Source organism: Cynocephalus volans, chromosome 4, assembly GCF_027409185.1.
Source record: "Cynocephalus volans isolate mCynVol1 chromosome 4, mCynVol1.pri, whole genome shotgun sequence".
NCBI lineage: Eukaryota > Metazoa > Chordata > Mammalia > Dermoptera > Cynocephalidae > Cynocephalus > Cynocephalus volans.
The window spans coordinates 167,611,431-167,627,021 of NC_084463.1; positions in this window are offsets into that span (position 1 = coordinate 167,611,431).

Genomic DNA, 15,591 nt, shown 5'->3' on the forward strand with positions numbered 1-15,591 from the left:
GACTCCTGGGGCAAGCAAGAGATTATGGGTGGAGACATATGATGGATCATTTAAGGCCTAGATAAGCTGCAGCAAAAATCTTTGGGAAATTAGGACATTCAAAAGCAACCATGTGTACAGGTGAATTTTAAAAGCCACACCCATGCCCAGGCAAGATTTTGTCTTAGGCTGATCCCTAGGCACAGAACAGGCCTACCTAAGTACTGAAAGACTGCCTCAGCACAAAGTCAGCCCGTAAAGACTAAGACAGCACCTGGCATTCAAGGAAATCTCTGCCAAAACATTAGCTGAACACACGCCAAAGGAACATAGACCTCAGTGATCACACATGACAAGGAACAGTCTTTACAGAACTAGTTTAAAAGCATCTCAAAACAAGTGTACCACTACACCCTTCAATGATAAAAAAGAAAGAAAAGTAAAGAAAGGAAAAAGAACAGCAAACCCAGGAGAAAGGGGAGACTCTGATTTCCAGAGTTTCCACATTATAACAGTGAAATGCCCAATTTTCAACCAAAAAATCACAAGAAAAAATCATACACACACACACACACACACACACACACACACACACACACAAACCCACAAGAAAATGTGTCCCATTCAAAGGAATAAAATAAATTGACAAAAATTATTCCTGGGCAAGTCCAGACATTTGTCTTCCTAAACAAAGACTTTAAAACAACTGCCAAAGAGCTAAAGGAAAACATGGATGAGAACTCCAAGGAAATAAGTAAAACAATGCACATACAAAATGAGGATGTCAACGAAGAGACAGAAATCATAGAAAAAAGGACCAAACAAATTCTGGAGCTGCAAAGTATAATAACTAAAGTGGAAAAAAAATTACTAAAGGGCTTCAACAGCAGATTTGAGCAGGCAGAAGAAAGACTTGGTGAAATTGAAGACAGGACAATTGAAATTCTCAAGTCTGAGGAGCAGAAAGAAAAAAAAAAAGACTGAGGTAGAGTGAAAAGAGCCTAAGGGACTTGTGAAACACTGTCAGAGAGGTCAACATATGCATGATGGGAGTCCTAGAAGAGAAGAGAAAGGGGAAGAAAAATTGTTCAAAGAAATAATGGCCCAAAACTTCCTAAATTTGATGAAAGACATGAAACTACAAAGCCAAGAATTTCAACAAACTCTGAGTAGGATAAACTCAGAGATCTACACTGAGACACATTATAATCAAACTTTTGAAAATAAAAACGAAGAAAAACTCTGAAAAACAACAAGAGAGGAGTGATTTGTCATATTCAAGGGATCCTCAGTAAGATTAGCAACAGATTTACCATCAGAAACTTTGGAGGCCCTTAAGGCAGTGGATAATTAAAGTGTTGGAAAAAAACTGCCAACCAAAATTCTATATCTGGCAAAACTGTCCTTCAAAAATGAGGGTGAAATTAAGACATTCCCAGATAAACAAAAGCTGAGGGAGTTCATTGCCTCTAGGCAAGCCTGACAAGAAATGCTAAAGGAAGTCCGTCAGGTCAAAATAACAGGAACCTAGGTGGTACTTAAAGCTGTACAAAGACATAAAGACCTGCAGTGAAGCTAACTACTTGGGCAAACATAAAAGGCCATCATTATTGTAATTTGGGTTTGTAACCCTACTTTTTATTTTCTACAGAATTTAAAAGACAAATAAATAAAAATAATTATAAATCTGTGTTTTGGGGTACACAAGGTATAAAGATGTAATTTGCGACATCAGTAACACAAAAGGGGTGGGAATAGAGCTGTATAGAAGTAAAGTTTTGGGAGGTCACCAGAGGTGGGAAAGAGGGAGAGAGTAAGGGAGGAATTGGTAAAGGACCACAAAAAATGATTACATTGCATACTGTTGAATATACTAGTTCTCCTGATTTGAGCATCACATATTGCACACGGGTTTTTTCTTCACCTTTAAACTTTTATTTAAAATATTGCTTTAAAAGCAATGTGGCAGAAACAACATCAGGTTACTGCACATTTCACAAATAACGCATAATGAACAGCTTTCTCAGAAAAAGAACACCACCACCTAGAGAAAAAGAAATCAATCTGAAAACAAGGACTCTGTAAATAAAGCTCTTTTTAGGATTAAAAGATAATAATAAAGATAGATTTTAAAACCACGTTTAAAAAACTCGACAAATGCTTTTTACTTTTAATTGCCTTTTTAACCACACTAGGCATATGATGCACACATCATAGAGATATTTTGTGGGGTTTGATCTGAACACATTTGCACCCTAACCAAGCCCCACAGGGGAAGGGTCACTACAGCAGCCAGGATGGGGACTCTCCCTCTTTCCCTTTGAGCTCACAGACCCTCTGCATTTCCCAAGCCTTCAACAGCCTGTCCTGCTGCAGGCAGGGAAGTTGTCCATCATGTCCTGGGGACGCGCCCTCAGGCAGCCTGCAGTCTCCTTGATGAAAAGAACCAGCAGACCGGCTCCAGGTCTGGGGGCCACACCTCAGGAAGGGCTGGCAGCTGGTGGCTCCAACAACTGCTCACACACAGCAACTTGCATGATGCATTTCTCATGGAACTCTAGAATTTTCACAATTAATACACCACATTTTCTACCTGGAAGTGTCTTTTGATAAGGAACCCATTGATGTCTCCACAAAGAAATGGCAGATATCTCTCGATTCTGCAGTGCATTTAGTCTTTCAACGAGCGCACCTCTTAAAAGCTTTATCTTCTTTTCTGAATTTTCTGGAGTCCTGGGAAAAGTCACTGTCTGTTTCCAGGCTGTACACAAGATGTTCTTCGTAGATTTCACCCTTGGGTCTATGAGTGTCTCCACAGTCTGTCTTGCACCTGATCCAGTCTGTCATGCATCTGATCCAAAGTGGCATTTGTGAGAGGATTCCAGATTAACAAACAGGACATCATCTGAGTCATCTTTTTCACTATCTGACGAATACTCCAAAACTCCTGTAGAACTTGGCTCAACACTATAAAGCCATATATGACAAGCCCAGAGCTACCAAAGGCTTTTCCTCTAAGATCAGGAACAAGACAAGGACACTCGCTTCTGTTCAATACAGCACTGGAATTCCTCAGGAAGCTCCGACACTCATCCCTTGTCAAAGAGCACCTGCTTGCACCCGACGCACCGTCGAGGCTCCCACAGCATGATCGCCATCTTCAAATTCACTGCATTCACTATGACCCTCTGTGACCCTGTCCATCTCCCCATGGATAAACTGCAGCTCACCTCTACTGGCCCCGTCTTCTGGACGTAAAACACCCGTTACAAAACCTGTCTATTTTAGAGCCCTGTCCTTCATCTCTCTGATTCAGAAAGTATCTTATCTTCATCTGATCAAACACTTCCACTGCCTCCGCATTGCACCTGCAAGCCCACTGGTACTCTTACATGCAGTAGTTTCTTCTCTGGGTCTTGGGGATAATCCAAGGTGCTTTTCTGCAACCGTCTTCTTTTCAGGTGTTAATGATGGAGTCCCAGAGTGTCCTGAAATCCTTCTCCACGCCTGAGCCATGCTTCAGAGAGGGAGGCAGCTGCCCCCACTGTCCTGAGACCTGCTCTTCCGAACTGCACCAGCCTCTCTCCTGGGAAGGATGGGTATTTCTACATCCCTATTTCTTTTTCTCTTGGGGCTGCAAATGCCGCCGTGGTGGGGCATCTCCAGCTGCACTGCCTCTGCACACAGGTATTGACATTCAACTCTGTACCCCACAGATATGTGCAATCGACTATGTTACAATAAAAAATTTTTAAAGAATTAAAAAGAAAAAGAAATAAAGTTTTGTATGCAATTGAAGTTAAGTTGGTATCAATTCAAATTATACTGTTATAACTTTAGAACTGTTATAACTGTTCTATGTCATTTCCATTGTAACCACAAAGAAAATGTCTACAGAATATGCAAAAAGGAAAAGAGAACAGAATCAAAAAGTGTCACTCAAAAAAATCAACTACGCACAACAGAAGGTATAATGGAGGAGACGAGGAACACAGAGCAACAGAAGAGGGAAGTCCATGCTTATCAGCAATTCCTCTAAATGTAAATGAGTGTGGACTCTGCACGTGAATGTCAGAGATTGGCAGGACTGATATATAAGAAAGGCCCCCCTCCCAGCCACCTGCGGGAGAGCACACGGCCCACGGCCTTCCTCAGTTTCCACAGCACCCGGCCGGATGCCAGAAGTGGGTGGGGGGCTGTGGGAGCGCAGACTCCGAGGGTAGAGCGCCTGGCCGACTCTGTGAACATCATCGATCACGTGCCCAGCACTTCAGAGCTCCGTGAACTGCAGAGCTGGTCCCCGCAGGACCGTCTTGGAGACCATGCATAGCCACACAACTCGATCTCACCAGTCACTCGAACGGTCCACACAGCAGACGTGGAAAACGAATGAAAGAGTTGAGTGAAGATGCACTCGGGACACCACAACAGAAGAAAACATTGACAGAACTTCTGAAGAGGAGCAAGAATGCCGAGAAAGCAACGACGGCCCCGCTGGAGCCCAGCGCAGCAGGAGGGGCAGTGGGGTGGTGAAGACATCTCACCCCCCAGCCCCGAAGAGAAGGAAAGCGAAGAATGCTGAACATCTGTCCTGGACATTCTGATTCTTACGGGAAAACAAAACGTTCCTCGATGGGCAGGGGGCTGATGAAACTGCAGAAGGTCCCTTTACTCCTGACAACTGGCAAGCACTGCTGCAGTGCCGGATAAACTGCGGGGAGGAGGTCCTGAGCGAGTGCTCTCAGACAGCAGCCTCGAACACACGGTTCTGCTGAAAACAGCAGGAGCAGATGCCGGAGACCTGTGAGAGCTGCCTGCGGGAAGAAGCGCCCAGGAAGCCAGAGACTTGCGCTGCTTCTCCATCTCCGCTGACAACGGCGGTGGCCGTGGTGCGGGAGGGGCACATCCCACGTTGCTGACATTTGTCGATGGATCTCATAACCTGGGAGAGGAATTCGTGGGCTCCCCGACTTACAAAGCTGATGCAGAAATTTTGGCTGTGAAATTTCACACTACGGTCACTGAGAAGGGGGTGCTGAACATGGAGTGTTGTCGTGGCCAGGCTTACATTGTGTCCGGTGGACTTTCTTCCAAAACGAAAATGTTGCTTCTAAACTTTGAGAGAAATATCCCCAAGCTGTGTACATGCTCTGCTCTGCCTGTGCCTTTAAACACGAGGCCGGTGACATCGGTGCCCGCTGTGGGAGTGTCCGCTGCACTGGGAATGATGAAGGAAGTTTGCTCTTTTCTCCATCCATCATCACAACCGCTTTTAGAACCTGACGATGTCATTTCTGTTCATTTCAGAACAGTGACGAAAGGGGCAGAACCAAAGGGAGTCCTGCCATGGTCAGTGGACAGGCACGTGTGATGCTTCTGGACTTTGAGTGGACCTCCTGCAGGTACTTGTGTTACGTTTGGGTGGTATAAACAGGGACACAAACACTAGGTGGGATAATCGGAGAATTTGTACTCTAGGGCAGTAACGGGTTTTGACTTCATTTTTACCATCGCTGTCCTTAAGGATGTCCTAACTTGTACAAGGGCCTTTGGGAAAAATCTCCAGGGCCAACCTCTGACGTCTTCCTTGCAGCAAGTAGCCTGACGGCAGCGCTGCGTTCACTCAGTGAAGTGGCAGAAAATATCGAAGCTTATCACAAGTTCTGGTTTGAGGGAGGCACAGGTTTGGCGACCAAACTTGACCTTCAAATGAAACTCCCTGGGAAATTCCGCAGAGCTCAGCAAGGTAACTTGGAATCTCAACCAACCTCTGAGAGTTACAAGGATATCCTCTCAGAAGCTCTTGAAGGCTTATCTCTGGTGCCCTCGGTCATGGGACAGCTCAAATTCAACATGTCGGAAGAACACCATGCCGACATGCACAGAAGTGACTTTCCCCATCCCGACATGCTCCAGCCGAGCTCCATTGTTGGAGAGTCAAGTGGAGACAGAGAGAAAGGTCTAGAGCTTCCGTCCACTATTTATGAAGCCCTCCCTCCCCCGACATGACGTTTTTTCCCAATGTATATGCATTGAGACAGTCGAGTGTATTCTTCTGTGATGAAGGTTGAGATTGAGCCCATGAAAATGGACGAAAGCGTCTCAGAGCGTACTTGAGCAGCCCCTTGACAGACCAAAGGTCAAGCAACCTTGCTTAGTTAACATAAATTGTGATATAAAATACGATCTGGACTTCATGGTGGACACATATTTCAAACGCCATACAGCTAAGTCAGGGCCTCCTACAGATAATTCGGAAACCATTGAAAATACCTACGAGACTTTTAAAACAGGCTTTTTCTTATATCTGATATTTGGAAGAAGATCTGTAAGGTATATGTAGGTCACTTAATCACTGAATACATCAGACACTGATAATCTACCTGTTTAAACGGCCCCTGTTAGAACTGCTTCCCAGTTCTTAGGCTCTGGGCCTTGCCAGAGATCTTCACTGCAGTTTGGCAAACCTATGAGGAAGAAGGAAAGAAAAATCAATGCAGAAGCCTGGTTGGAAACTTTATCTGCTCTCTTGGACACTTTAGATTGCTTAATGAGGAAGATATTTCATGCTTTGAAGACCTATCCGTTCTTCCAGAAGATAGCACTGAACATGCCACATCTCACTTCTGCATGACCTCTGCTAGTGGCACTCTGGAATTGCTCCAGTTAAGTCATTTCAGACATAGCATTTATTATCACTGTGGATCCATTTTTGGGGGTATTGAGTTATCAATTCTTGGAAGAAATAAATTTTGAGGGGGCATGGAGGGAAGGATAAAATGTCACAATGAAGCCAACAATTGACCTTTGATGAGTGGAGTTCTAAGTACGTTGTTAAAAATCTGTAATGGACAATTAAGGGAATTACCAAAGAGAGAAGCTTGTGAGCTCACCAAACAAGGATTTCATTGTAGATTTTGTCTTTACCAAATGAACTTAGAGGAACAAGCTATAGTTAAAGCTGGAATGGAAGGACCTGTCATTGCTCCTCAGCTGGTTGTTGCTATTTACACCCCTCTGTTGAGCACACATCTTCATATGCTTTTTAGCAGGTCTGTGTTGAACACTTCTGCTTCATGGTCAAGACAGGATCAGAGGCCGCAGATACTAACAACCGACTTGTCTGTTTTCTTCTGTATTTTTCCATGACTATATCTGCTCCCTCATCTTGATTTATAAGCAAAACCTAAAAAATGTACAAAAATAAGTGTTTTGTGGTTTATCTGGAATTAATACAGAAAGTATTGTGGTTATTTTTGGTGAAGAAAATCAATTTTGTTTATTTCAATCTAAATAAAATATGGATTTTGTTTAAATACATATATATATGTGTATATATATATGTGTGTGTGTATATATATACCCATATGCTGTCTACAAGACGCTCCCTTTAGAACTAAGTATACAAATCAGCTGAAAGTGAAAAGATGGTAAAAGATATTCTATGCAAACCACAACCAAAAGAGAGCTAGGGTGGCTATACCATCAGACAAAACAATGTATACAAAAAAGAAAAGTTTACATGAGACAGAGAAAGACATACATTGATCAAGAAGTCAATTCAACAAGAAGAATATGCATCAAACAATAAAGCCCCAAACGAGGCAAACATTGACAGAATTAAAGGAGAGAAAGATAGTTCTGTGATAATATTTGGAGATTTTAATACCACACTTTCAATAACGGATAGAACAACCAGAGAGAAGATCAATAAGAAAACTGAGGACTTGAACAATATTATCAACCAGTTAGATCAAGCATACATATACAAAGCACTCCACTTAACAAAAGCAGAGTGCACATTTTTCTCAAGTGTACATGGAACGTCCTCCAGGATAAACTATATGTCAGGATCCATAAAAAGGGCTTAATAAGTTTTAAACTATTGAAATCATACAAGGTATCTCCTTCAACCACAGAGGAATGAAGCTGAAAATCAATACTAGAAGGAAAAATAAATTTCACAAATATGTAAAAGTTAAATATTACACTCTTAAGCAATAGGTCAAAGAAGAAAGAACAATGGAAATTAGAACACACGTAAAGCTGAGTGAAAGCGAAAACATAACCAAACTTATGGGATCTAGCAAAGGCAGCAATAAGAGGAAACTTTATAGGTGTGAATGCCTACATTAAAAAAAGAGAGATTTCAAATCAATAACCTAACTGTTCACCTTAAGGAACTAGAAAAAGAAGAGAAAACTAAACTCAAAGCTAGTAAAAGGAAATAAATAACAAAGGGTGGAGCAAAGATAAATAAAATAGAGACTAGAAAAGCAACAGAGAAAACCAATGACACCAAAAGTTGATTCTTTGAAAAGACTGACAAAATTGACAAACCTTTAGCTAGGCTGCCTAAGAAAAAAGAGAGAAGATTAAAATGACTAAAACCAGAAGGGGACATTACCAGTTTTACAGAAATAAAAATGATTATAAGATAATACTATGAACAATAGTATGCCAACGTATTTGATAACCTCAAAGAAACAGACAAATTCCTAGAAACACACAGTCTAACAAAACTGACTCATGAAGAAACAGACAAACTGAATAGATGTGTAACAATGAAGTAGATTGAATCAGTAATCAAAAACCTCTCAACAAAGAAAATCCTAGGACTCGATTGCTCCACTAGTGAATTCTACTAAACATATAAAGCAGAATTAACATTAATACTTCTCAAACTCTTCCAGAATATTTAAAAAGAGGGAACACTTCCTAACTCATTCTATGAAGCAACCATTACCCTGAAAACAAAGCCAGATAAAGACACCACAAGAAAAGAAAACTAAAGACCAATATCCCTTATGAGCATTGATGCAAAAATCCTCAACAAAGTACTAGCAAATGAATTTGACCCCATGTTTGTTTGTTTGTTTGTTTGTTTGTTTTAAAGATGACCAGTAATGGGATCTTAACCCTTGACTTAGTGTTATCAGCACCACACTCTCCCAAGTAAGCCACGGGCCAGCCCCTAGACCGCATATTGAAAGGATTATCCACCATGACCAAACCATGATATTCTCAATTGATGCAGAAAAAGCATTTTCCAAAGTTCAACACACTTTTGCGATAAAAACATTCAACAAACAGGAATAGGAGGAAACTACCCCAACATAGTAAAGTCCGTATATGAAAAGCCCACAACTAACCTTATACTCAGTGGTGAAAGACTGAAAGCTTTTCCTCTAAGATCAGGAACAATACAATGATGCTCACATTCCCCACTTCTATTCCACGTAGTGCTTTGGAAATTCTAGCCAGAGCAATAAAGCAAGAAAAAGAAATTAAAGACGTCCAAATTTGGGGGGAAAAAAGTAGCATTACTCTGTTCACAGATGACATGATCTTATATGTAGAAAACCCTAAATGTTCCAGCAAAGTTAATAAAAGCATTCTGCCAGTTGCTAAACATTAGCAATGAACAGTTAGGAAAGGAGATTAAGAAAATGATTACATTTACATAGCATCAAAAAGAATAAAATACTTAGTAATAAATTTAACCAAGGAGGCAAATATTTATATAAAGAGAAGTACAAAAATTGTTGAACAAAATTCTAAAAGACATAAATTGGAAAGATATCTTGTGTTCATGGATTTGAACACTTAATATTGATAAGACAACAATACTACCCAAAGGGATCTACACATTCCATGCAATCTCTATCAAAATTCCAATAATGTTTTGTTGTAGAAATAGAAAAATCCATCCTAAAAATCATAGGGAATCTCAAGGGACCCTGAATAGACAAAATATTCTTGAAAAAGACAAGTAAAATTAGAGAACTCACACTTCCTGATTTAAAAACTTAGTTCAAAACTACAGTAACCAAAACATTGTAGTACAGGCATATGGACAGATATATATACCAATGGAATAGAAAAGAAATCACAGAAATAAGCCCTGGCATATATGGTCAGTCGATTTTTGAATTGTGTGTCAAGACCACGTGGTGGGGAAAGGACAGTCTTTTCAACAAATGGTGCTGGGAAAACTGGATGTCCACATGCAAGTGTACAGTTGGACCCTTACCTTATGCCAATACAAAAATGAACTCAAAATAGATCAAAGACCTAAACATAAGAGCTAAACCTATAAAACTCTTAGAAGAAAACATACGGGAAAATCTTCATGACATTGAATTTGGTAATATTTGGATGTGAACACCAAAGCAAGACAATAGAAGAAAATAGATCAATTCAACTTCATCAAAATTAAAAATGTTTGTGCATCAAAAGTGAGTAAAAAGGCAAGCACAGAATGGGAGAAAATATTTGCAAATCATATATCTGATAAGAGATTAATATCTAGAATATATGAAGAACTCCTAAAACTCAATAACAACAAAATCCAAACAACCCAACTCAAAAATGGGCAAAGCACATGAATGGATATTTTTCCAAAGAAGATACACCAATGTCCAATGAGCACATAAGAAGATACCCAACATCACTAATCATTAGGAAAATGCAAATCAAGACCACCATGAGATATCACTTCACACCCATTAGATAGACAGCAACTATCAAAAAACATGGAAAATAGCAAGTGTTGGTGAAGTAGAGAAATGAAATCCCTTGTGCATTGCTGGTGGGGATGTGAAATGGTGCAGCTGCTGTGGAAAACAGTCTGGCAATTCCTCAAAAAGTTAAATATAGAATTGCCATATAAAACTACCACATGACCCAGCAGTTCCACTCCTCAGTACACGCCCAAAGGAACTGAAAGCAGCGACTCAGATGCTTGCACATTAGCATTCACAGCAGCATCTTGCACAACAGCCAAAAGTAAAACAAACCAGGTGTCCATCAACGGATGAATGGACAAGCAAAACGTGGTCCTTTCACGCAGTGGAATATTATTCAGCTATAGAAAGGAAGGCAATCCTGGCACGCCACAACACGGGTGGACCTGAGGACATTACGCTCAGTGAAATAAGCCAATCACAAAAGCACAAATACTGTGTGATTCCACTTACATGGGGTCCCCAGAGTCATCAGACTCATTGGGACAGAAAGCAGAGCGGTGGGTGCTGGGGCTGGGCAGGGGCTGAGAAGCTGGTGTTTAATGGGGACAGAGCTTCAGTTTAGGAAGATGAGAAAGTTCCGGAGATGGACAGTGGGGACGGCTGCATAGCAGTGTGAATGTGCTTAATGCTCCTTAATATACACTCAAAAACAGTTAAAATGGCAAGTTTTATGTTACATACATTTTATCACAATTTATCAGATAAAAAAATGCCCTATAGTTTTCCCACTTTAAATGCTCAATCAGTACCCCCACTCCTCCAAACTCAGAGAAAAACCGAACTCCTCCCTTATCTGACCCTGACCCTCCCCTCGAGCTCCCGCCACCCCATGCCCAGGCCCGGCCACACCAGGTGCCTTCAGACCCCCCAGTGGGCCACGGGGTCTTCGCTCCTCCTGGTCCCTCTCTGGTGAGGCTGTTCCCTGCGTGCAGAAGCCCCTCCCCTCGGCTCGCCCACCCCACACCGAGGCATCGCCCCCTCTCCCGGTTCTGGGGGAGCTCGTAGCGCTGCCAGAAATGGTGGTCGTGTTGTTGTGAGCTCCAAAGGTCAGGATCTTGGCTCTCCTGGCCCCCATCAGATCCTACCAACGTGAGGCAGCACCTGCATTCAGCCAGGGCTCATCAGAATTTGCCAGAAGAAAGGAGAGTGTATTCATCTGTTTCTGTCGTTACAGCAAAGTACTTGGAACTGGGTAATTTATGAAGAAAATGAAATGTATTGCTTACACTCTCTGAAGCTGGGAAGTCCAAAGTCCAGGGGACACAGCTGATGAAAGCTTTCTTTGGTGGTGACTTCAGTGGCGGCAGGGTGTCACACTGTGGAAATGACATGACAGAGAGAGCAGAGAGACTAACCTCCTCATTCTGTCTTCTTTTAAAGCCTCAGAACCACGCCCCTGACCAGCATTTTTAATCCACTCACTACTGCACAGTCCTACAATCCAATCACCTCTTCGAGGCCCCACCTCCCAATTACCGTAATAGGATTTCCCACCCTCTTAACAGGCACAGTGGGGGCCAAGTTTCTAATACATAAAACTTGGGGGACACAATTCAAGCTTCAGTGAGTTTGGGGGGACGTAATTCAATCCACTATAAGAGGGAGGGAAAGAGAAGGAGGAAGGGAGGAAACAGGCAAAGAAAGGGATCTGCGTGAAACCGGGAAAAACGAGAGAAGACGCTGGAGTGGGCAGGTCGTCACACAGGGCAGGGGCCCGCCTGGGGGAGGGTCTCCACGTCTTGTAGACTGGGTGCAGGGTTGGGGGTGGGCACAGCCCTTCTCACAGCTGGGGTGGCTGAGGGACCAGCCAGGTGGAGCGTGACCTGCCTGTCCCCCGATGGCTCCACTCCCTGCTGGGCGATCCAGCCCCACCCAGCAGTGTCCGTGGACCGACGGGCCAGGGGTCTGGGGGCTGCAATGGCCCAGCTCATCCTCCATATCTGGTCTCCAGACTCGATGAGACCCTTGAGTCTTTCTGGAAACATTCCTGAGTGTGTTGGGGGTGGGGGACAGGGGTCTGGCCAGGCCTGGGGTGCCTGGACCACCCTCCCTGCTAGGCCCTGCTAGGCCCAGCCAGCCCTGGGCTCCCAGCCTTCTGGTGACATCACTGGGTCCCTCGCCCACTAGGAGTTTGAGCCCCTTGGGGTGTGGACTAGAGTTGCTGAGACCCCCATCCTAGAAGTGGAGGTGCCACATGCCACAGCCACATGGCCCTCTGGGGAGCAGGAGTGGAGGGCCCAGCACAGTCATTGTCAGGACAGCCCAAGGACAGACTCTGAGAAGACCCTGGGCCCAGCCATACCTGTGACCCCTAAGGGCTGTGCCTGAGCCCCCTGATGTACCACGGTGCCCCATGAGGAGCTGGGCAAACAGCCAGCACTCAATAAATGCCTAAGGCCGGATGGACTCTGGGTCGTGGCCTCAAACCTGCACCGCTGTGGTGGGAGGTGGGGCAAGGCTGGGCCAAGGAGGGACCCCTGCCTCAATGGATGACCCCAGGTAGTTGCCAAGCACCCACCAGGCCAAGGGGCTGGCTGGGTTTGGGGCAGCTCTGATAGGGGACAGCAGCCCTGAGCCTGGTGGATACTGTGTCCAGGACAGCTGCTCATGCTGGAGACACCTCTGGAGGGGACACAGCTGAGGTTTCAAAGTTCTATGAATCCTGAGCTGACCCTCACTCATGGTGGGACCTACTCAGCATGACTCTGTGAGGCCCGGCAGGTCTTGTCCATGGGGACCACGTCCACCTCTGGGCCCTGTGAGGCCCTGTGCAGTCCTCTTTGCCCTGCCTGCCCCATGAATACCCGGGAGGCTGGAATGAGGGACAGGGGCCCGCCCAAGGCTGGGCCAGGCTCCGAAACCGTCAAAGCCTCGGGGCAGGTTCCTGGCACAGACAGCGGGAGCCTTCCTCCTGCGCACTCTGGGAGGTTGGCCCGGCCCCTCCTTCCCAGCAGGAGCGGCCGCTTCCCTGTGTCCTTCCTCTATCTTCTGTTCTCAGCTCCTTCAACTGTGAAGAGGTAAACTCTTCAAACAGGCTGGGCAAACAGGCTGGGCTCCCCACAGCCGCATCCGGGATGGCTCAATAGCCGCGACCCCAACAGGCCGTGGCAGCTGGCTGGTCAGCTCCTGCCACTTGGGACCACGGCCCAGCCCAGCCCCGTCCCTGCGGGGCCCTCTGTCCAAGGAAAGCTGTCTGTGGGGAGGCCAAGGGCAGTGGCTGCCCCCTCATTCAGTGCACCTGTTGAGTGCCTGCTGCGTGCTGGCTGTGAGCAGGTGGGATAGACCCCTGTCCGCATGGGACTGTCTCCAGGTTCAGAGTGGGGAGGCACGGACAATAAACACTGAAGCCATGAGTAGATGGGGTCCCTGCTCTGCAGTGGAGGACACACTATCTTGCTGAGACAGAGGCACCTGGGCTGCTCGGGAAGGAGCCAGGTGAGAGGCCTCTGCCGCAGGTACAGCCCACCCCCGACATGAGGGACCACAGGCCTAGGCACAGCCTTGTCCCTGGAGCACAGGAGGGCTGGGCAGGGGGCTCCAGACTGTCCCTTGGGGCCCGCTGGCCCAGCCACTCCTTCAAGCCCCATCTGGCTGTGCCCTTCTGCCGTGGGCACAACTGGGCTGGATATGAAAGAGAACTTAGGAGACTCCAAAGACCCCAACCTGGGAACGTTCAAGTTTGGAAATGAAATCGGTTGCAGGAAAGGGGTAGCTGGGGTCGGCCTGAGCACCGGCCCGTGGGGTCCCCAGTGAGCAGGGAACAGGGTCTGGGCTGGTGCTGAGACCCGGGCTGTCGGCCACTTTATGTGCACAGTTCAGTGGCAGTAGTCACATTGACGTTGTTGTGTAGCCGTCACCATCATCCATCTCCAGAGCTTTTCCATCTTGTGAAACAGGAACTCTGTCCCCATCAAACACCAGCTCTCTATCCCCTCCCCCAACCCCCAGAAGCCCCCGCTCGACTTCCCGTCTCTATGAGTGTGACGACTCCGGGACCTCACATAAGCAGACGCTCACAGTGGCTGTGCGTCGGCGACTGGCTCATTTCACTGAGCACCGTGTCCTCGGAGTTCCTCCACGTTGTAGCGGGTGTCAGGACGTCCTTCCTTGGGAAGGCTGAGTGACGGTCCACTGCACGGATGGACCACGTCTTTCTTGTCCGGGCATCTGTCGACGGACTCGTGGTTGCTCCCACCTGTGGGCTGCTGTGAACGATGCCGCCGTGGACACGCGTGTGTGCGCGTCTCTTCGGCAGCTGCCTCCCGTGCTTTTCTGCCCGCATCCAGGAGTGAGACTGCTGGTCACGGCATAATTCTCTGTGTGACTTTCCGAGGAACGACCAGACTTCTCAAATGGGACTGACACTGAAGCGGGACCCTGCGCCATTGCACATCCCCGACAGCCCGTGCCCCCGCCCTCCCGAGCTCTTGCCAGTCCCTGGGCTCTTGATAGTGGCCATCCTGAGAGTGTCGAGCGTTTCCAAAGCTTGGAGGACGGGCTCTCCCTCCGCCACAGAGACCCCAGCGCTGAGAACTGATCCTCACAGAGACCAGTGCAGGGCAGCTGGCACCCGGCTCCCTGTGACACCGATGACCACGCAAACAAAACAGATAGACCTGGAACTGCCTCAATGTCCACGTCGTTGCTGGTCAAAACCCACGACCCCGCGCTCCCAGCCCAGTCCATACACGGAACATTCTCAGACACGTTCAGGCTGAGAACAAGAGGGTGGCCACATCTGAGCGCACATCAGATGGGAAGACGCACCCATTACAGTGCATCCGGCTCTGGACGGTGCCACTAGGAAAAGCGACATCCATGGGGGTTGTCCCTCGTCCAGGCCATGGTTACCACGTGACCCAGGAAGCCTGGCTGGCACCAGCTGGGGGAGCTGGGCCTTCACGGCATGGTCCCCAGGGCTCCCTCGTCACCACTGGGGGCCTCAAGGGCCTCGAAGTCTGTGTGGTCCTCCAGGACCCCCGAGGCCCAGCTTTCCTTGCCCCTGCCCAGGGCTGACAAGCTGGCCTCAGGTGTGAGGTGGGGCCGGACAGACATGGGCTGGGAGCCTCCCTCCTGCCTCTGC